General features: G+C 42.1%; 1 long non-coding RNA gene across 1 annotated transcript; it reads right to left on the minus strand.

Annotated features, from left to right (window-relative positions):
* Window positions 1–200: 200 nt before the first annotated feature.
* On the minus strand, window positions 201–16,018 carry LOC115464855. Its single transcript, XR_003941279.1, has 3 exons — window positions 15,933–16,018; window positions 9,459–9,579; window positions 201–2,130 (listed from the first exon to the last, which is right to left on the minus strand). It is a non-coding gene; the product is annotated as an uncharacterized LOC115464855 (long non-coding RNA).
* Between the last annotated feature and the right edge of the window lie 7,445 nt (window positions 16,019–23,463).

Here is a 23,463-nt window from a genome sequence, read left to right on the forward strand (position 1 = left end):
GGACTATTTGAAGGACCCACCGGTCGGAGATTATTTGTTTATTATTTAATTTATTTATTTATTTAAAATTTTCTACCTGCCTACAACTAGGTAGGTAACAGAATCAACATACACAATCAAAATAAACCAATATATAGTTAGACAAAGTAATACAGTGTTCCAACTGATTAGCAAATAATATTAATTGCATGCATGTTCAAACAGGTCCCGGGGAGCCCACACAATAACTGGCATTGAGGCAGGTGGAAACCCACTCGCACAGTCACTCCCTGTATCTATGGGCCTAGCAGCCATGAGGACTGTTGTACCTGATGCCAAACTAACTCTCAACACTGATACTGAAGAAGCCAATGCTGATGCTGAGGTCGAGGCTTCAGACCAGGCTCCAAAAAGCTTTTATCGCTGATCCTCTCTGGCCGACTGGGGGGCCCTTTTACAAAGTGACGGTAAGCCCTACGTGGGCTTACCACTCGCTCTTCCGGGACAATCGCCAGCCCAACGCGGCAAAGCTTAAGGCCACTGGGAACCTTCGATGACAAGGAAAGAAAAACAGTCATGGCTAAATCAAAAGACTCGATGTGCCGAAAAAAGGGGCAAAGCACCAGAAAGAAGAATAGGGACAAGCTTGACCAGAGGTCAGGCCTAAGTGTGGCCTACCGAGCATGGTAAAAATAAAGGACTCTTAAAAAGAGGACAAAAAGAAACAAAAACCACAAGGGTAAGGGATAAAAAACAGACCCAAAATAAAACAAGGCAAAAAATGAAGAAAGGAAGGCACAAAAGAAGCACTCAGGAAAAATCTCTCTCAAATCGAGCTGCGAGGATTAACGAAAATGACATTCTCCCCTCACTGCGGAAAAAAGTGAACTGGAAGTTCTGCACTCTCGCGGTGGGTGGGAAGGCACTCTCGCACATGCACAGTGGGAGCGCTGTGCGTGCTCTTAAAGTTATACAAAGCATTTTTCAAGCTCCAAACCAGGCAACACGGGACACTTCACCCACATGTAGGAATTATTGGCCTGCTTGTCGCTTTCTTGCACGTTAAGTGTCTGTTGGCCTCTTTGAGAGTTATGCTCCTAAACTACACTTTTTTCAATATAAAGTAAGGCACTTAGTTCTAGCAAAATTTCACATTTCACTAAACTCATTTAGGAGCATAAAAGTAGTTGGAAACAGGGGTAGATTTAAGGAGGGCAAAATGTTAGGAGCTTAGCAATGATTTTTTTCAGCACTAGACTCAAATTAGGCTCATAAATCTATGGAAATGAACAGCAGGCCTAAATATATAAATGTAACTTTTGAACTCCTAAATTTAAGATGGAGTTTCAGCTCAAAACTTAGGCTCCCAAGTTTGGCTTAATTTTGGGCATAAATTTAGGTGCTCAGCTCTTTTTTGAATATCAGGCCTATAGAAAAATAAGATTACAATTTTCTTGCCAATTGTTAAAAAACATTTCTACACCTATAGAAACAGTCTCCTGGTGCACCACCAGAAATTTTTTCCTTCTCTTCTCTGTTGCTCTGCAAAAGTTTCATAAAACACAAATTTGACTATGCCCACAGAAAGTACTTAGCATTGAAGTGAAAAGGATACAGAATTTAATTATGGTTCTGTTATGGCTCTACTGCCATTCTTATCAGTAGACTTCTCCAGAAGCCCAGTAAGGTCCAAACTGACCATTAAGTAATTGTCTTTACTAGTCTCCCCTTTACTACAGACTAGATAATACATCATACTGATATAGTATATTTTACCTATTAAGTGACTGATGGTGGGAAATCCAGTATCACTGAAGCATCTCTTAACTATCAGGATACGGTTAGCTAAGAAAATGTGGATGCAGGTGGGAAAAAGAACCTTTTCAGCCTACTGCACAAAAGCGATAATAGAGATATAAAATACAGCTTGAACGGCACTTTGCAGCTAACAGATAATGGAATTATTTATTGTCAATGATAATATTGCCTTCTTGGTCTTTTATCCGAACCCGTCCAGAGGAATACTTAGTTTCCTGACGACCATTTGAATATACTGTTTTTATAGTGCCATCGGGGTACTCCCTCCTCTTAAAATGTGCGGTGTGAATCTCCTTCTGGCCATTGCTGAACACCACTGTTTTATCTCCGTTTCTGAAAATTAAAAAGAATTTTAAAAACATACTGGATACCACTGTTGGAGATGCACAAACAGGTTACGGTTGCACAGGGGCATGGCTATAGGCATGTGATTCTCCAGAAACACTGAGAGTGCATCTATCTGGGTCGTATCTATGAATTTTTAGTGGCACTCTATGGACTAGTCCACTGAAAAATCTTATAGACTACCCTGAAACTATCCAGATACTCAGCCACTATTGGACAGCTATACAATCAACTGCCATGGTTTCTAGTTTGATCCTGCAGTTATTCTATGGGGAACAAAGGATCCTGTAGCAAAGGATGGACTTTCCAGCCCTTCCCATGTTATCATGGCAGAGTGTGGTACACTGGCAAAACTACTGGGTATATAGTTATAGTCAGTCATCAGAATGGGAGATCCATGGCACCTCAAAATTTTCCTCTATCTCCACCTCCATCCCAGAAGTTGTTTCCTTCCTTACCTCCATCCCCATGTGTGGCAACATTCCAACCGACATAACACCAAAAGCATCAGGGTTGGCAAGTGTGGGGTCTTGAGCATCTGCACATGATCAAGGTCTGATGACTCCTATCCCTTTTGAACTTTCTGTTTTGGAGAGGGCAGACGTCAGCAAGCCTTAAGCATGCGCAGATGCTCAAGGCCTTCCCACTTATGCCGGTTGGAGCGCTGCCACATCGGGGAAAGGAGGTAAGGTAATAAACATATCCCAGGAGATGTGGAAGGAAGATCGGTGGTGGTGGTGTTTGGAGAAGGACAGAAATTAGCAAGGTTACAGGTAGTGAAAGACAGATTGGGGGAAGGGAGGCAAGTTTATGAGATGGAAGAGAAGGGAAGGAGAGATGCTAAAGTTGGTGGCAGAGCCGAGGCACAGCTTGGGTGGGGTTGGGGGCAGAACTTGAGAAGGGTTGGGGTGGAGCTCCCCCCCCCCCCCCCAAAAAAAAAAAATCAAAAAGTTCCTTGTAAATAGTTATGTGAAGGCCCAATTTACATAGAACATAAAAGATCGAACTTGAAATATCTAAGTCAGCATTTGCTCAATTTCAGCAGTATTTTAGAAAAGGATCTGCTGACACAGAGCTTTTTCTAACATACTTGCAGATGTGCACATGTATTAACTGGTACATACAGCAGATGCAGCAATTACATTTATTTATTTCGAGCATTTGATATACTGCCAGAAGGCCTACACATAGGCAGCTAAATGGTTTACATTATAAAATAAACAAAGTAAGGAAAAGGAGAGGCCAAAATACAGAGAGAAGTGAAAGCCAAACTGAGGAAAAGAGTCAAGAAGCTGCAGAGACAGAGAAAGGGTGAGCTTTCAGAGCTTGTCTGAAAGCAGGGAGAGAGGGCTGGTTCCTAATGCGCAATGGTAATTTGTTCCAAAGTTTGGGACCTGCATCTCGAAAAGCTATGTGACGGGAGGTGGAGATACGAAGTTGGTTCGGGGAGGGTAGAACTCAAAGGTTATTGTCTGCCGAGTGGAGACAACAGAGGTGGGGTGTAGGGGATGAGATGTCTCTTAAGGTAGACTGGGGCAGAGGGAGCTCTGGATTTATAAACCATATTGAGAATCTTAAACATTATCCATGCAGAAAAAGGCAGCCAGTGTTCAGAGCAAAGAGGGTGACTCGATCGAAATGTGGGCATTGTTTAGTATTTAACAGTTTGTGGTTTGCACCAACTGGAGACATTTGAGAGAGCTAAGGAGAAGACCAACATAAAGGAAGTTACAATAATCAAAGTGTGAGATGACAAGTGCGAGAATGAGGGGGCAAAGAAGAGCAGCTCACAAGAAGGGGCAAACAGAGTGAACCCTATGGAGAGCAAAAAAAGACAAGTGGAGGATGGAGTCGATCTGTGGCTTGAATGTCAGATACGTGTCAAAGGTGACACCCAGAATTTTAAATAGAATCCTTTGAAAAGGAAGCAAAGTACCAGTCATTGGTGGGGGGGTGGGGTGGGGGGGGGGGGGGTGTGGGGGGGTGGGGGAGGACAGGAACAGACTCAATCGGTAGAACCATGGGAATAGGATAGATTCATATTTAGCAGTGTTGAGATACAAGAGGGTTGGTTGGTAGTCCAGCAGGAGAGGTAGCTAGGAACACCATGTGGTCGATAGTACCACAAAAATCAAAGGCAGATGAAAGATCAAGTGAGATCAGGACAACTGAGGCAGGCTGATTGACAGAGGCATGGATAAGGTTGTTAGAGAGCAAGAGAAGAAGAGTTTCAGTACTGTGATGTAAGTGGAAACCAGCTTGTGGTAGAGAATGAAGAACATTACTACACTCAACATGATCATCCAATTAAGATGGAAAAGGGAAGGATATGAGAAAAAGAGCAAAAGTTAGGGGAGGAAGGGTCAAGATGTTTGTTTGTTTTTTTTTAAAGGGGAAAGGATGAGGGCATGCTGCCATGACAGAAGGCAACTCAGAAAGAGAAGATTGAAACCAAAGGCAAAAGATGAGGAACGTCGTCTTGTGAGAGGCATTGGTGAGAAGGGTTAAGGAAGGAAATGGTCTTTAACAGGGAATAAGAGGTAGGCAGATTGAAGGAGGACCAAGACTAAGATGCAGAAGGGAGGGTGGGAAGAGTCAGGAGGGGCCAGAAAGTGAGGGGGAAGGGATGTAAGGAATGCAAGGAGAAGGGCTGCATGAAGTGAAACAATCTTGGACTGCCACCAGAAGGCAAGTGTGTCAGTTGGAGCAAGGAGGGGTTTGTAATCAGGTGAAATAGAAAATGCTGGAGCAATGGAATTTCAGAGCCAAAAGAGAAATCTAATTTGTGGCCTCTCTCATTTATTTATTATTGCATTTGTACCTCACATTTCCCATCTATTTGCAGGCTCAATGTGGCTTGCATAGTACTGTCAAAGGCGTTTGCCCAGTCGGTTGATAACAGATACAAGGTTGTAAAGTGATCGTATGAGTTATAAGTGGAAGGGTCGGAAGGGATGAAGATTGCGTGTTGTCCAGTACGATTATAGTCATACTGTGGTGCTGGGTGAAGAGTTTACGTGGGGTTGTTGGGGTAGGCCGTTTGAGCTCATGTGTACCATCTCAGAATCTAAAATCAAATTTAAAGACTCTAAATACATTGTAAATTGTACACATGAGGATCAGAGTGCTATTCCAGGTGTAAATTAAGATCACCCTTAAAATTATCAAATTAGAGAAGTTCACAGAACAATAAGAAATTATCTTATTGGCTCATCTCTGTAATAAATGTTTATCTTAAACTCCTCTCCGAGTTTTGGCTGATTGACTGTCAACATATTTGCCTGATATTATTGGAGATGATCAGGTTGGTTTTTGTGAAGGCCCAGCAGTCGGCCTGCAATATCAGAAAGGTGTTATTGGCTATGTCCCACTGCCAGCAGCACAGGGAGCCTTCTCTGCTGGCCAGCTTGAACATGGAGAAGACCTTCGGTAAAGTCTAATGGGAGTTCTTGTTTTCAACTCTACGACTATCGGATTGGTATTTAGATGCTATTCCAGACTCTCTCTTATGAGGCGGAAGGCCTCTTAATAGTCAACAAAGTATGGACGCCTCCTTTCCTACTGAAGTAGGAACCAGAAAGGGTTGCCCTCTGTCCTCCTTGCTCTTCTTAATATCTTTGAAACCTTTGTTATGTATGTGGTTCAGGAGGGGTAGAGGGAGTGCTATTAGGGGACAAAATAGTTAAGATATTAGCATTTTCTGAAGACCTATTATTGATATTGACAAATTCCGTCTTCTTCATTATTTATTTATTGAACTTGATTGAGGACTAGGGTAGACAGTCGGACTTTTGCTAAAACTTGCAAAAATCTAAAGCACTCCCAGTACTTTCTAATGTTAAGACAAATTGGAAGGAGCATTTGTCAGTTGGGTAGACACAATCCCTTAAGTATTTGGGTACCATCATTACACAGATTTGACAGAACGTTACAAGCTAAATTTGTCCCTCCTATTGCAAGAGACTCAACATAAGCTTGGCATTGTTGTGGCAATCTTGCCCCCTTCTCCCTGATAAGGAGTATATATCTTTCAATATGATTGTCCTACCTTGTTGGCTAAATAATGTTCAAATGTTCTCCTTATATCTAAAAGGTAGGGAATGAAAAGCATTTCCATAAGTTTGTTACAAAATTATATGTGGAAAGACAAAAGCCCAGACTGACTATCCACAGAGCCATCCAGCCTAATGTGAGGCATAGGATGTTATTGAGTCATATGTACCATATTAATGATTGATGTAGTGGGCACAATGGAATTTTGTATGACATCAGAAGAGGTAAAGTTAAAGCCCAGACTTCATTTTAGTGTGTCCCTACAACTCCAACAGGAAAATTACCATTGGTATTAAAGGGCTTCCTGCTTCTCTGGCCTTTACATGACATGTGGTGATAGATATGCAGCAATCTTAAAATTTCATCAACAGTGTCACCATTCCTTGACATTCATCATAATCCAGAGTTTCTACCAAGAAGTGAAAACACAGTGTTTTGGACCGGGATGCAAAAGGCATCTGTTATCTACAGTGCTTTTTTCTAGTGAAAAAGGTGCCGGTACTCAAATGCCAGGCCACCCCTTCAGGGGTGGAGGTGGATCACTGAGGGACCCACCCACATAGCCAGGCCCCCTGCAATCAGTCACAGAATCTATGACAAGCAGATTGGTGTGAAGAGCCTGAACTCTTTCATTAAAACATGGGGACCATGGGTCAATTTTAGAAGACCATTGGAAAAGGTGCCAGTACTTCAGTACCCCCAAGTACCCCTCAAAAAAAGCTCTGGTTATCTATGTCATATGGTAAAGGACGATGGACCGATGAAAGATTTTGTGGCGTTGCAAGCAGAGTATAATTTGGCAAGAGACAATATGTATGCTTGTGGCAGTTGAAGCATTATGTTTGTGGACTACCGAAAGAACATTTGAATGAGGAGGTGTGGGAAAAGCTTGCTACAATGTATACACTGGGTTTTCTAGCTCATTATGTGGCACTTCAGGAAGCAGCACCTCCAACTCATTGGTCAGAGGAGTTACATAAGGACATCACAGAAGACTTTTTCCAGATGTCTGAAACAGCTCCGTGGGTTTTTGGAGAACATATATTTGTGGGAACTGCAGTATAAGTATAAATGCGACTCTACATATCACCTCAAAGACCTCATGCAGCTTCCGTACAGCAACATGACAGATGCCCCAAGTGCAAGCTTCAGATGCTCATCTGGGCCACATGTTTTGGTCTTGCCTCGTATAGCTCACTTGACTTGTTTGGAGAATATAACATTCCTTTCCCTTTTCCAAAAGAATGAAAAGGATTTTTAGGTAAAGCTATCCTAATGTAATATGCTCCTCTGGTTAAGTGAAGCACCATCGCTAGCATTGTGGCTCATTCAAATGATACATCTGCTCAGTATGGAGAGGGTATGGAATCACAGACATTGCCTCAGTGAAAGGGGTGGCATTTCAACAGATCTGCGAACACTTCTTGGGTCACCTTCACTCCCATGGCATGCAGTCAGATCTTGAACTTCCTATAGTGTATTTATGGAACTGTTTAGATAATCTCTGATTGATGGTTTAAACTGGGGCGGCATCCCAGGAGTATAGGTAGGAGTGAAACGGAGGGGGGATGGAGGGAAGGTGTTATTTGATATTATAGTAAAAGTAGGAAGATGTTCAAGGCATGTCTAGTATTGGAACATCAGGTTATTACAGCTATCTGTCCTTTTGGGAGAGACTGCATATTATCCTTGGAGATTTTTTTTGTATCAATTTTTATAGAAATTGTTTTTTTTAAACAACAGATCCCAACACATTAGAAGCGTATCACATAGTATACACAAAGGCAATTTACAAAAATGAAATATGGTAACAGCATACCTTCCTCCCCACCCCCCACTCTAATACCCCAATGACAAAGAAAACAGAACTAGGTTACTTTTGTAGCTGTTTGTGTTCATGTCTTCCTAATAAAAATTATTTAAATATAAAAAGTTAAAAGTGAAGGTAATAATTTTTTCTTTATAGACTTAAATTTGGCATTATGTAAACTACCTGATCTGTATCAAAGACCCACACTATAAAATCATGACTGTTGTCCAAAACCCTTTGTTAGGTCATGCAAAAGTACTTACTCCCTCACCCCTGGAGAAATTCCTCCCTCTAGTCCATGCAGACTAAACAACAGAGGATTAAGAAGAATCACTGTCGACAGTAAGCCCTCATGTAATCTGTGTGTGGTTCTGAGACCCAACAGAATATACCTATGTATTCCCTTTGTGAATGGGAAATATGTGTGGTAGATTTTTGTCCAACCCAAGCCCCACCCAAACCACCCTCTCTTGAAAGCTCTATGTGGCTGGATCTCCATGTATAATACTGGCTTTCTAAAATGTTATTATACATGTATTAGATCTACACATGTAAATGCTGCTATTTACTTGTTGGGGATGCTTTAAAAATAGACACAATAATTCTTTGTTGGAAGAAAATAGGAAGTCCACACTTTTTCTAATTCAGAGCTTCCCAAATTGTGGGACAGGATGACAAATGGGACAAAAAAAAAAAAAACAACACAACCTACCACTGGTGTCACAAACTAGGTGAATCATTATTCTGCATCTCCCAAGATCACACAATTTTATTTGACCACAGTCATGGGATCACAGCTACAAAAAGACTGGAAAGCACTCAATCCCTAGCAGGCATTTTTGTGTAGAAAACAAACGGGAAGTGATATCATTTGTTAGCACTGTGAAAAAAATTCCTTCACAACCTCAAATAATGGCAATTAACTTATGTTCTTAGAACAGCATTTTCCCCCTACAGTATAATTTTATATTATCACGTCCAGCGATATTTTTTCTCAAAAACGCTTGGCTTATTCAAACATAGTGGTAAATTTCTCCTTTGTATGCGTTACAACCCCCCCCCCCCCCCCCTCCTATTCCTAAATAGAGGTCTAAGGAAGAGTGTTATTTTCAGTTCTGGATTGATGGTAAATCCAAGAATGTTTTTTCCCTGTTATTTGTTTCTCTCTGTATTTTTTAACAAGTGTATTTGACTTGTAAAAATCTGAAATTATAATAATAATTAAATTAAAAAAAAAAATGCTTGGCCAGGTGTTTTTAGGTGATCAAAAATTGTGCCATAATCTCACCCACAAGAAGATTATATTCTGTTGAAGTTCATGAAACCAATTGCACTTTAGCCAGAAAATTATGATCCTCTTTTGCTGGTTGCTTTTGTGGAAAAAAATCATATCCAAAATTGCTAAGGGACTCACTAATTATTGTCTACTTATTACAATTTAAGCAGCACTTACTTTTCTACTTTAACAATAGTACCATCTGGAAAAGTGGTCTCTTCATGCCCATCTTCATACAGATGTTTTACTGTTCCATCTGGAAACACAATTTCTTTGGTACCATCAGGGTGGTGTTTTTCTATGAACAAAGCAAAGTCATTAAGGTATCTAATAGGAATCTGTTCTATAAAGGACATAGGTGCCTACTTTCTCTTTTAGGATACTTGCATAGCAGTTAGGCATAAGCACTTACGCCAAGTTACATGTGTAAATGTGAGTTCCATGCCACCCACAAAAAGAACACAGCAAAATGAACTTTTGGTGTGTTGGATACAGCAGAATACATCAGTTGTTTTATATACTACACTTCCGGATGATGTCAGACTGCTGATACCACCACATAACCAAAACACAGCCTATGTCAAGTCTGTACACAATTGGCGGCTGCCTTTATTTTACAGGTACTGGGTCTGTCCCTAGTGGGCTCACAGTCTACTGTTGTACCTGGGGCAACAGAGGGTTAAGTGACCTTGCCTAGGGTCACACAGAACTGCAGAGGGAACTGAACCTGGTTCCCAAGAATCTCAACTCACTGCTGACCATCAGACAGCAGTGGGAATTGAGCCCAGTTCCCCAGGTCTGCAAACCGGTACACTAACCATTAGGCCACTTCTCCACTGTGTCCTTTTTGTGTGCTGAGAACTGTGGAGTCAGTTCTTCCTTGCTTTGTCATGTGACCACATCCAGACTCCATTTATGCGTATACTCACCTGTCAAATTCATACTATGTAAGATATGTGCATCTTCATAGAATAGCGCTTAAGTACATATTTGGCATTTACATGCAAATGTGTACACATATGTGCTTACATGCCAGTATTCTAATCATTTATATGTACAGCCTGTAGGCCAAGAACATCCTGGCTAGTCCAAGTTTGACATCACTGGGTTTTTGGAATCTTCTCTGGAAGTTGTAACTCAAAGAACTATTATGATTGTTACTTTTGTGCTTGAGAAAGACTGCAACAATATTCTACATCTTTATTTTATACAATTTAATAATGAGCTTTTTGGATCTAAAATTTGAATTTTTCCTGATCTTTCTAGGGTTTCTCAAAAGAGACACCAGGAATTCCCGGCTCTCCACCCCAATAATTTTACTTTGAAATGTCCTTGTCTATACCTCAAAATGAAGCCATCATGATTTTGGAAGATCTTTTAGAAGCACGCCCTAAACCTATTACTGTCCCTACGGAATTTTTGTCTCAATTACTTCGAATTGCCTTGTGTAATAACTATTTTATTTTTGATCGTGACTTCTATATTCAACTTTCATGGGAGCTGCATTTGCCCCTGCTGTGGCTAATCTTTTTATGTCTCATTTTGAGGAACAATAAATCTATAAACTAACATCATTTAAACAAGTGTTGTGTTGGTGGCGATATATAGATGACATTTTTGTCATCTGGAATGCAGACGAAGATAGTTTAAATCATTTTGTATCTGAATTAAATTCTTGTCATCCTACGATTAAATTTCAATGTAATTTCCACCATCGAGAAATTAATTTTCTAGATGTTTTGGTTTCTTTAAATAATGGGACATTAGAGACTGATCTTTATACTAAAGCTACTGATCGTAACAATTTACCGTTTGCTCAATTTCTGCGGTACAGAAGAATTTGTGATTCTATTCAGAAATATCATGTTCGGCTCAACACCTTAAGAAATTAATGGATAGAGGTTATCCCAAAAGATGATTAAACACGCATATAAATGTGCTCTTTTTAATCATCGTGATTTCTTTTAGAATCTAAACAACACAAATCAAGTGAGGATTATCCCCTGCATTATGCAATATTCTTCTATGTCCCCTCAGATTGCCAAATTATCTACAAACATTGGAATATTCTGTCTACACATACTGTTTTTTCCAATCATAAATGTATGGTATCGTATTCGAGAGGGGCTAATTTATCTGATTTACTATGCCGCTCTGATGTATGGACATATAAAAATCTTGATAATTATGGTCATAGAAAATGCGGGAGATGCACCATGTGTGATATTATGCTAGAGACTAATCAAATTTGGGATAACACTAACAACAGATCCATCCAATTAAGATGTACTACTACCTGTACTACCAAAGGGGTTATCTATCTTATCACGTGCCCATGCGGACTTAGATATAGAGTCAAACGAAACGTATGCTAAAAACACGACTTATTGAACATAAATCTTGCATGGTTAACAAAAAACTTCATATGCCTTTGGTCAAGCATTGCATTCAAGAACATACTTTGGCCAACTGCGATGTGTTGTTATTGAGCATATCCCGGACAATGGAAGATGGGTGATTTCAAGATCCTTACATCAAAAAGAACAAAGATGGATTTTTCGATTACATACTGTATTTCCTGATGGCCTTAATGGCCCTATTGAATGGGAAGCTTTTTACTAATTATTTTGGAGATTTTTGATGTATCTGGAATATTGGTTGTTTCCTTTAAGGAAATGATGTCATCTTTATTATGCTTCCGGTCTACCTATATAAATAGCCGTCAGTTTTGCTTGAGAAATTGCACGATACGGAAGATGTCATAATTCCTCCTGAAGAAGGAACGAAACAGCATGAATTCTATGGCTGTCGAGGAGAGGGAAAAACGAGAAAAGCTGTGGATTTAGAGACAGATAAGCTTGTTCTTTGTATATGGAGGCGTCTCCCGATAATTTTGTCTTGGGATTTGAAGCTAAGTACTCCAACTGTTACTGAAGTGACTCTTTGCTACTGGCTCTTCTCGTTTAGTTATTTGGGTTTTTTTCCCCTTCCGTTCTACAGTTGCCATCTCCATGTCTCTATATTGTTGACGACATTATTAACTTTGTCCAATATATGAACATTTTTGAACACAATTTCTCTGTTTTTTACTACAGATTATCTTAAGTATTTTACTCTGTAGGTTTTTTTCAGAGAATTGTGGGCCTGTGATAAAAGCTATATCAGGTGTGTCCACTGAGTTGGTACCCTGGGCTATTGAGGCCTCTTTATTTAAATTTAATTGTTATATGGACGTTAATGTGGTCACTCTATAGAGCTACTTAGAGCTCTTTTTGTTTAGTTTCTATTATCATTGCTCTAAGCAGATCTTTTGAATTTTTTGTTTTAGAATGTCAGTTTTGTTTTTGATCCAAAACAGATTAGGGAATTTCTTGAAGCTAAAGAAGAGGTTCATCCCACGTTTGATTCTCGGGTATATATGCTTTCACTATAAGAGTGGGCTGATAAGAGGGAAGGGGATATATGTATTATTTCCCTGCTTAGCTTTAATTTTGGGATTCTTTTCCTCATTATTGTGGATGAATGTTTGTAATATTTTCCTTTTTGTTATTTAGTTATATGGAAATTGATTTTTGATTGCTTATCATGGATATTTTTTGAAGTGATGTATTATTGAATCTGTATAAATTTTAAAAAATAATAAAATATATTCCATAGATCCCTTGTCCCATGTGATACTACTTTCTCAAACTGAGAGGTGTAATGTAAGTTCTACATAAAATCTTGTAACAACTCTCTAACAGTTGGGATGAAACTGAGGTTTTCCATAAGCTCCTATGTACCATAGCTTTACACTGAACTCTTGACCCGGATCTGTCTCCCATACTTTCATATATCCCATTTTAACCTCGCATTGCCCCCTAAGAAAGGCATATAAATTTGATAGTGCTCCCCTGGTTCCCTTAAATGTGTAAATAATTTCTCAAATAGTAAAACCTGCACCCTTAGCCTCTTATCAACATTATATAGCAAGGATTCATCAGAGCTATTTATTTATACTTTCTAAATTTATATTCGAACTATCTAAAAATTCTAGAGCTGCAGATAGCAATACCAGTCCCTTGTGGCCATCCTATACTTTATAGAGTTCCAAAATCAATAAAGGTGTCATCCTCTCTTATAAACTACCCAATGCTGCCCAATCCCTTATTTACCCACAACCTATATGAGGGTCCGTCCATCCCATTTGCATATTCCTTATTACCTCTAACAAGCATAAGTCCTGAGTATTGCCTCAAGGGATCTTGCACTCCTTCCCAAATCTGTAATGCAAATACCGTAAATGGGTGGACAGGCTTGACCTCGTATCATATATCCTTTGACATAAAGCTACGCCCACAGATAGGGATACCTCTTAAGAATGTTTGTTGAAAGTGCACCTACAACCTTTTAGATGTTTCCTGCTTCCATTTCAAAACCTTTCGGACCTGTACTGCTTTATAGTACTGCCACAAATTAGGGACTCCCAAGCCACTGTATTCTCTGCTACTATGTAGTATCTCCTGTCCCACTTTAGTTGACCTTCGTCTCCAGATAAAACTAAAAAGGTTCCTTTGAAGTAGCTATACTCGTGAGATAGTCATCATCACTGGCAAGGTCAAGATTAGGTATAATAGCTCGGGTAGGATCATTATCTTTACCAAGGAAATTCTCCTCAGCTAGGACAGATGGAGCAACTCCCACTTAATTAAATCCTGTTCCATTGATCTCCATAAAGTATTGTACTTTTTATAATATATTTCTTTTAGACTGGTAGCTGCACTCCTAAATACAGTAGTCTCGATTATCCATAAGCATAAGCCTTGCCATACTGGGACAGACCAAAGGTCCATCATGCCCAGTATCCTGCTTCTAACAGTGGCCAACCCCAAAAGAGTAAAAATTTTATGCTGCTTATCCTAGAAATAAGCAGTGGATGCAAACAGGACCGGGCCATTGTCAGGTAAGTGAAAAGTTGGATAATACGGAAAACAATGTTTACTAATATAACCCTGTAGGTTAGAATATGTTTTTAAATAAAAATACTGTACCTGGTCAACAGGATTGGGTCTGGGTGTTCTGGGTCTGGAGGCCTGCCAAGTAAATCCATTTGAACCTTCATCAGACATTCCTTAACACCTATATAAGTTTGATGCTTCTGAAGCATGGCTTGAGCGTAGCTATGCGCCCCATTCAAAATGGTCTAAAAAGCATATACTGCCAACAATTTTCTCCTTGACTGTATAGTCATGCAAGCACATGATAATATCCCTGGGGAGGTTATTAACACTCGGCCCCAGAGACCTATGTGCTCAATCCAGTTTAATTTCAATTGTGTCCCTCTCTGGGTTTTTTCTATCAAGCACTGCATTGTAGATTGCTTTTGCTATCTCCACACAGTTCTTGCATATTTCAGTGTTGGGGACTCCATGTAAGTGCAAATTGCTTCTTCTGGAGTGATTCGTTAAATCCTTAATTTTCAGTTCCAAACTTTATTAGCAGTTTGTAAACTGTGGATCAGCTGCCTTAGACCATGAAAATCCTCTGTTATTTCATCCAGCCTGCTTGAACTAAAGAGTTTGCGTATTTCCCCCTAAACACCGCCTGCTCCTCTCTCGTTAGTCGGAGATGACCACCAATTGAGTTGGCTGCCTCCTGCCCACTTTCTTTGGCATTATTGTTCATACAAGTGACTGCCTCCTTGTGGCTTTCTCCTCTGCTGCCAGCACAGGTGTAATCTTTGATATTCGCAGTTTTCCACACCATTTGGCTGACTGTCCATGGAAATCTCTGCTACGTTTCACACCGATTTTGAAAGATGGAAGGAGATTAATGGAACTTAACAGCTGTTTGAATGGAGCATACAGATCCACTGTCCATCCAAGTGGATGTCATTTCCTCCCCCTAAACAAAACAATTTTAACATCCTACAGGCACCAAAAGAAGCTCCTCTTCCCTCACCAAGCCTTGTACAAATGTTTTAACAACAACAACAAAAAAGTCTTTAACAAAATCTTAAACTTTTTCAAAGATTCTTTAGCATAGTTAATATCTGGAAGATCACTCCAAAGGGCTCGAACTTTCTAAATAGTTGCCTTCCCGAATCTAACCCACAAAGGGAACATCTAAAAATTCAGTGTAGATCTCCTAAAGTCTTGACTAGCTCTGGAGTCCCATCTAAGTCAGCCACATCCACCTAAGTGGATTTTTTAGCTGCCAGAAACTATGGGATTTACTTTTAATCACATAAAATACAGACACTGTAGGGGCATTTTTGAAATGATGTCAATATGTTACTTATGAACATAATTCATGCCACAGTTTAACCCTCTATAAGCAACACAAAAAGCTGATCATCAAACACATGTATACTGGGAACCTAAGTTTGTTTATACATTGCCAGTTAAGATTCTCTACTGAAAATTTACTTTTATGCTCTTTGCGGAAGGGATTACCACACATTAAATAAAGGATAATGGGACTTGGCAAACTGAGGGGGTCTTTTACTAAGGAGCTCTAACATTTCTAATTCATGCTAAAAATCAGCTGGTGCTAGTGAGACACCCAATAGGGTGCCTCAGTGTTTAGCGTCAGCTGATTTTTAGTGCAAGCTAAAGACGCTAGAGCACCTTAGTAAAAGATCCCCTGAATATTGACTGTGAAATCACTTACCTATCTGATTATTCGGAAACTGCAAGACCTCTAGCCCTTCCGGATATGTAGTATGGGTTGTCTGTGCATCTGCATAGTAATAAATCTGAAAGTACAACAAATACCTTCTTACAAAAGACAAAACTTTGACTTTCATTTTAAATTAACACCCTCAAAAACACCTTTGAAACTTTCTTACTATGTATTGCAGTGCTTTGAACAAGATAATTATTGTAATTCTTCCTAAACTCTTGATTGTTTTACTTGTAAAGAGCTTACAGTTTTCTAATTTAGGAGATTTCTGACACTCCTTTGCTCTCAAAGAATTTGTGTGGATTCTATTGCTGTAAAGAAATGCAAAATGAAGCAGAGTGGTTCTGATAAGAAACAAAAAGCAAGTGGGACCACTGCCCAGAGAAGAAACTCTCATAGGATTTAATTAGCATGCAATATTACTGACAGTAGAGAATAACAGAATTGATAAAACATGACCAGATTGCAGTAGGATACTTTGGTTATCCATTCTCAAACATTCTATGACATGTAGCAGACACTCAGGGTCCTTTTACAAAGGCACACTGAAAAATGGCTTGTGGTAGTGTAGGCGCATGTTTTGTGTGCGCACTGATCCAATTTTTTAGTGCGCCTGTAAAAAAGGCCTTTTTAAAATTTTTTTCAGAGAACGGACATGTGGCAAAATGAAAATTGCCGCGCGTCCATTTTGGGTCGGAGACCTTACCACCAGCCATTGACCTAGCGGTAAAGACTCCCGTGGTAATGATCTACAAGTGCCAAATGCCACTTGGCGCACGTCCATTACGCTCGCCCAAAAATATTTTTCAGGCGTGCCAAAAATGAAATTACCATAAGAGCCACGCAGTAGTCAGGCGGTAACTCCATTATGGTGCATGTTGGGTGCATGTAGACACTTATGCAGCTTAGTAAAATGGCCCCTAAAACAACAAGCACAAGTGAACCTCCAACAATGGTATGAAATGAGATGAGATGCAGGAGAGGATATGAGAATATTGAAAACTCCAAATATTTGTTTTAGCTTCTTCCTATGATCTAACAATTGTGGTCTAAAGTGTAAGGTAAAATTGAAGCATCTGCTAAAATGTAGAATTATTTTGAGGATGGATTCAAGTACTGGCCCTACATCATGGCCTGCTATTCTCAGCTCTTTTATCTAATATCACTCACTGAAAAAAGACATAGACATCCAGTGTTCAGGAGTAGTTTGAAGGCAATTTAAGATTCAAACATGCAGAACATACAATATATGTCTTACACATTTTTTACACTTCTCCACTAAACTTGGATATAACTCCATTAAATCACTGTCTATCTCTAGTTGTCTCTTGGCTTTCTATGAACCATTTGGTCTAAAAACCTTCAAAATACATAGCTTGTTGGCTTACGGGTCTTCACCCTAAACCACCTCTTGTTCTTGTTCTTTTGGTTCACCTGTAACAGTGACTGACCAAATATCTGGGAATTGTTCTAGATTGTAAACTCTCCTTTGAACAAAAAATTACTAATTTGGTCAAAACTTGCTTTGCAACATTATCAGGCTTATTTTCAAAAGAGAAGGGTGCCCCTCTTTCGACACAAATCAGGAGATGGGAGTCCTTCTCTAAGGGTCGCCCAAATCGGCATAATCGAAAGCCGATTTTGGGCGTCCCCAACTGCTTCCCGTCGCGGGACGACCAAAGTTCCCGGGGGGGGGGGTGTCGGAGGGGGACTGGGGCGTGCCTAACAGATGGGCGTCCTCGAGCGATAATGGAAACAGAAGGGCATACCTGACGAGCACTTGGGCGACTTTACTTGGTCTATTTTTTCTTACGACCAAGCCTCAAAAAGGTGCCCGAACTGACCAGTTGACCACCGGAGGGAATCGGGGATGACCTCCCCTGACTCTCCCAGTGGTGACTAACCCCCTCCCACCCTGAAAAAAAACAACTTTAAAAACTTTTTTTGCCAGCCTCAAATATCATACTCGGATCCATCGCAGCAGTATGCAGGTCCCTAGGGGGAGGGAGTGTGTGTCAGCGGAGGCATAGCGAAGGCATGGACGTCCTTCTTTCAAACATTTTGGACGTCCTGCACTGCCCCCCCCCAGGGATGGCCAAATTTCAAGGGACTGGAGTGGAGGAATGGAGGCATGGCCTAGTGGTTCCAGCACTGGTCTTGTAATCCAGAGGTGGCTGGTTCAAATCCCACTGCTGCTACTTGTGATCCAAAATCAAAATAAATAAAGGGGTGTTGGAGGCATAGCAGGCATGGATGTCCTTCTCACAGAAACATCCAGGCACAGACATCCTTCTCACAGAAACATCCACATTTTGGACGCCATCACAGGGACGGAGGCATAGCAAAGGACATCCTTCACTCATACTCTTAAAAAAAAAAAAAAAAAGACGTCCCTGACGAGCACTTGGACGTTTTCATCCGGACTTGTATTTTTTTAAGGTTGTAGATGGCTATTATACACGCAGGTTGTCTGCATGTATGAAGCTGTCTTTGGCATGCACAGAACAGCCATGCATAATGCTTGGCTGCTCTGCACTGGTTTCCCCTCCTAAGGAAGGAAATTGTGTGCAAATGAGCTAACAGCGAGCAGCTCTATAGAAAAAAGTTCTATAGGTTACTATCAGGCTCCTTTTCAAAACAGAAAAACATCCAAAAAGTGGCATGTGTGGGTGACCAAGGTATGGTGTTCTACTAGCATGTACAGTCTGTGTAGAGATCTTGATGCAGTCCTGTTTGTTTAATTTGTTTTCACTAGACGGTGTATTTGTGTTTTAGGGCATGGTGTAATATTTACAAGGCTACCTTTACATGCATAATTGCTTTTTGCATCCTGGAAGTTAGTGCTGTTGTGTAAAAACACAATCAGAACCTTATCATACTATAAGTGTGTGTGTTTTATAGTGGAGAAATTGTGTTGGCCTTACTGAGGTGGCATCAAAACCTTAATTTTAGTTTGTCATAACATCAGAGTATATTCCTTCCCTCCACTACCCCATGATCAGCAGTTTCCTCCCCCCCCCCCCCCCCCACCCCCCACCGCCTTCTAACTGCACTGTGCAGCCATGGAGTTCTCAGAAATATTTGAGCAACTTGGAGGTTCATGAAGAACCTGTTGACTACTACTACTTATCATTTCTATAGCACTACCGGACGTACGCAGTGCTTCACACTTGAACATGTAGAGACAGTCCCTGCTCAATAGAGCTTACAATCTTGCAGTTCCCAATCTCATGAGGTAGAAAAATCAACAAGCGCGCTGAAGGTGGAAGCTGAAGAAGAAGATATGTGCGTGAGAGAGAGGCAGACTGGCTGTGGGAAAATGGGATGTGAGAGAGACAGAAAGAGGGGCAGATGGACTGCAGGTCTCTATAGGGATGTAGGTATCAGCTACTGACACCTTTTTAAAAATCCACTTTAATTCAGTTGCCTAAGAGATCTATATATACCTACTGAAGCTTGCACTGTTTAATTTTCTTTGTCACTTTATTCTCTGGCATTTGATATGTATCTTAATAAAAAGATATTATCTGCCACTAATTTGCTGACCTTTCTGTATGGTTTCAGGCAATTAAGGACAGGCCTGGCCCCGCCCACTTTAGCTTACCCAAACGTGTGAGTCACCTCTTGGATGAGGATAGGTCAGAAGTAGGCTTGGAGAGGGATATAAGGGTATTGCTATACTTTTATTACATAAGTAGCCTCCTAAAACTGTCCTCATGGTATAACATATTACCTGAAGCCCTCAGGAAGACACACCTTAGTGAATGAGGTGCTTAAATTCATTATTTTATTTATTTATTTATTTTCTTCCACCCATTTTAGTCTTAAAAAATAATTGTGCCTCTTTGGCATACTCAGTGAGAATACTGCAATTAACTAGATGTTAGAGTTGTTATGGTAAGTTGGTAAGTATGGTAAGCTGTGCAGGTTCTGTATAACATACCACAGGGCTCAACAAATGCCAGGTGCCTAGGATTTCATACCTTCAAAGGTTTTTTTGTTTTTCTATTCACAAGTGCTGCATCTGAAACAGCTTTCCTGGCTCTGCACAGCGAACGGGCTCTCCACGTATTTGAGCTGCTCTGTGCAGTAGGTTCGAGAAGTCTTACAGGACTTGAAACTGTGAGAGTGACTAACCTTCCTGCACAGCACAGATTAAGTATGTGGAGAGCAAAATTGCTGTGCAGAGCCGGGAAAGCCATTTCAGAGGGCACTGTGAACAGGGAGGCAAAAGCTGAAGACTATGAGAGGTCTGGGGAAGGAGGGGGGTGGGGTACAAGAGAGAGGCTGAAGGCTGGAGGGGGGTAGGGAGAGAGATTGACTGGGTTAAGGCTAGAAAGGGGGCATGAGAGAGAGAGCTGACTGGGTTAAGGCTGGAAGGGGGCCAGAAAGTCTACAGACTGGGTAAAGACCAAGAGGGTGTGAAAGACATAGAGATTGATGGGGACATGAGAGACTACTACTACTACTACTACTACTTACCTTCTAGAGCGCTACTAGGGTTACGCGCTGTACAATTTAACAAAGAGAGACTCCCTGCTCAAAGAGCTTACAATCTAATAGACAAGTGAACGGTCGGTCCGATAGGGGCAGTCAAATTGGGGCAGTCTGGATTCACTGAACGTAGGGTTAGGTGCCGAATGCAGCATTGAAGAGGTGGGCTTTAAGCAAAGACTTGAAGATGGCAGGGAGGGGGCTTGGCGTAAGGGTTCAGGAAGGTTGTTCCAAGCATAGGGTGAGGCGAGGCAGAATGAGCGAGCCTGGAGTTGGCGGTGGTGGAGAAGGGTACTGAGAGGAGGGATTTATCCTGTGAACGGAGGTTACGGCGGGAACGTAAGGGGAGATGAGGGTAGAGAGGTAGTGAGGGGCAGCAGACTGAGTGCATTTGTAGGTAAGAAGGAGCGCTTGATGAATGCGGTATCTGATCGGAAGCCAGTGAAGTGACCTGAGGAGAGGGGTGATAGAGTATATCGGTTCTGGCGGAATATGAGACGTGCAGCAGAGTTCTGAACAGACTGAAGGGGGATAGATGGCTAAGTGGGAGGCCGGTGAGGAGTAAGTTGCAGTAGTCCAGGCGAGAGGTAATGAGAGCGTGGACGAGAGTTCGGGTGGTGTGTTCAGAGAGGAAAGGGCGAATTTTGCTGATGTTAACGAGAAGAAGCGACAGGTCTTGGCTATCTGCTGGATATGCGCAGAGAAGGAAAGAGAGGAGTCAAAGATGACTCCGAGGTTGCGGGCAGATGAGACGGGGAGATGAGGGTGTTATCAACTGAGATAGAAAGTGGAGGAAGAGGGAAGTGGGTTTTGGTGGAAAGACGATAAGCTCGGTCTTGGACATGTTCAGTTTCAGGTGGCGGTTGGACATCCAGGCAGCAATGTCGGATAACAGGCCGATACCTTTGCCTGGGTCTCCGCGGTGATGTCTGTGTGGAGAGATACAGTTGGGTGTCATCAGCATAGAGATGATACTGGAAACCATGAGATGAGATCAGGAGCCCAGGGAATAGGTGTAGATTGAGAAGAGAAGGGGTCCAGGACCGATCCTGGGAACACCAACAGATACGGGGATGGGGGGTGGAGGAAGATCCATGAGAGTGAACTTTGAAGGTGCGGTGGGAGAGATAGGAGGAGAACCAGAGAGGACAGAGCCCTGGAACCCAAATGAGGACATGTGGCAAGAAGTAAGTCATGATTGACAGTGTCAAAAGCGGCGGATAGATCCAGGAGGATGAGGCTGGAGTAGTGGCCTCTGGATTTGGCAAGGAACAGGTCATTACAGACTTTAGAAAGTGCTGTTTCTGTCGAGTGAAGAGGGCGAAAACCGGATTGAAGCGATCAAGGATGGCATGAGAGGAGAGAAAATCAGGCAGCGGCTGTGGACTGCGCGCTCAAGTGTCTTGGAGGAAGGGTAGGAGGGAGATGGGGCGGTAGTTGGAGGGACAGGTAGGGTCTAGTGATGGTTTTTTGAGGAGTGGCGTGACTACAGCATGCTTGAAGGTGTCGGGGACAGTTGCAGTGGAGAGAGAGAGGTTGAGGATATGACAGATGGAGGGGGTGATAGTAGGAGATGGTGTTAAGTAAGTTGGTGGGGATGGGATCAGAGGAACAAGTGGTGCATTTTGAGGAGGAAAGAAGGGGGCGGTTTCCTCCTCGGAGATATCAGGAAAGGAGGAGAAGGAGGTCTGGGTTGTTGGTTGAGGAGAGGGTTGGAGGGTGAAGAGGAGGATGGGCTTGGTAGTGAACTCAAGGTTGATCTTTTGCACCTTGTCGCGGAAGTAGTCAGCCAGTGATTGAGGAGAGAGTGACGGGGGGTGGGAGCGGAGGGCACTTTGAGGAGGAGTTAAGGGTGGCGAAGAGACGACGAGGGTTAGAGCTGAGAGAATTAGTCAATTGGGTGTAATAGTCCTGTTTGGCAAGGAATAGTGAGGACTGGAAGGAGGATAGCATGAATTTGTAGTGAAGGAAATCTGAATGGGTGCGAGATTCCTCCTCCAGAGGCGTTCAGCAGATCGGGCGCAGGAGCGAAGGTAACGGATGCAAGGGTCAGCCAGGGCTGGGATTAGTACGCCTTGTGGGACGGGAGGTGGATGTGCAAGGGTGTCCAGAGCAGAGGAGAAGTGGCTTGTAAGCGGAGACAGCCTCGTCAACAGACTCGGAGGACATGATGGAGGGGGAGAATTAGAATACTAGATGATAAGGTGGGAGGGTCAATAATCGGAGATTCCTGGAAGTAGTGGTTAATGTTGGGCGGGGCTGAGGGGGAGGGTGAAGAAGTGTGAAGGTGATCAGGTGATGATCAAGACAGGAAGAGCTGAGGTGTGGAAATTGGAGGGTGAGCCGGAAGAGGAGAGGACGAGGTCAAGGCAATGCCATCACGGTGAGTAGGGGTGGTGGAACAAAGCTGGAGTTGAAGGAGGAGTTAGAGTGAGGAACTGAGAAGCGTGAGAGTTGGACAGGTCATCAACGTGTATGTTGAAGTCTCCGAGAATGAGGGATGGAGATGAGGGTTCAAGAAAAACAGAAAGCCAGGCATCGAAGTCGGTGAGGAAGGAAGGGAGGGATTTATCAGGGGGGCGGTAAATGACTGCCACTCTGAGTGGCAACGGTAGAATAGACGGATGGAGTGGACTTCAAAGGATGAGAAGCATGAGACTGTGGTAGGAGGAGGGGTTGGAAGCTACAGGAGGGCGAGAGTAGTACCCACGCCTCCTCCACGGCCACTAGGCGGGAGTATGGAGAAGAGATAGCCTCCATGGCATAGAGCCGCAACTGAGGCAGAGTCGTCAGGGGAGAGCCAGGTTTCAGTTAGGGCAAGCAGGTGAAGGGAATGAGAGATGAAGAGATCGTGGGTGAAGGGAAGTTTGTTGCAGACCGAGTGGGCATTCCACAGTGCACATAGAAGGGGAGGGAAGAGGGGGGAGGAGGGAATAGATATGAGATTGGAGACATCCGGAAACGTTTGCATGGATAGGACGAAGACAGGTGTGGGGACCTGGATTGGGATTGATGTCTCCTGCGG

Source organism: Microcaecilia unicolor, chromosome 3, assembly GCF_901765095.1.
Source record: "Microcaecilia unicolor chromosome 3, aMicUni1.1, whole genome shotgun sequence".
Classification (NCBI taxonomy): Eukaryota; Metazoa; Chordata; class Amphibia; order Gymnophiona; family Siphonopidae; genus Microcaecilia; species Microcaecilia unicolor.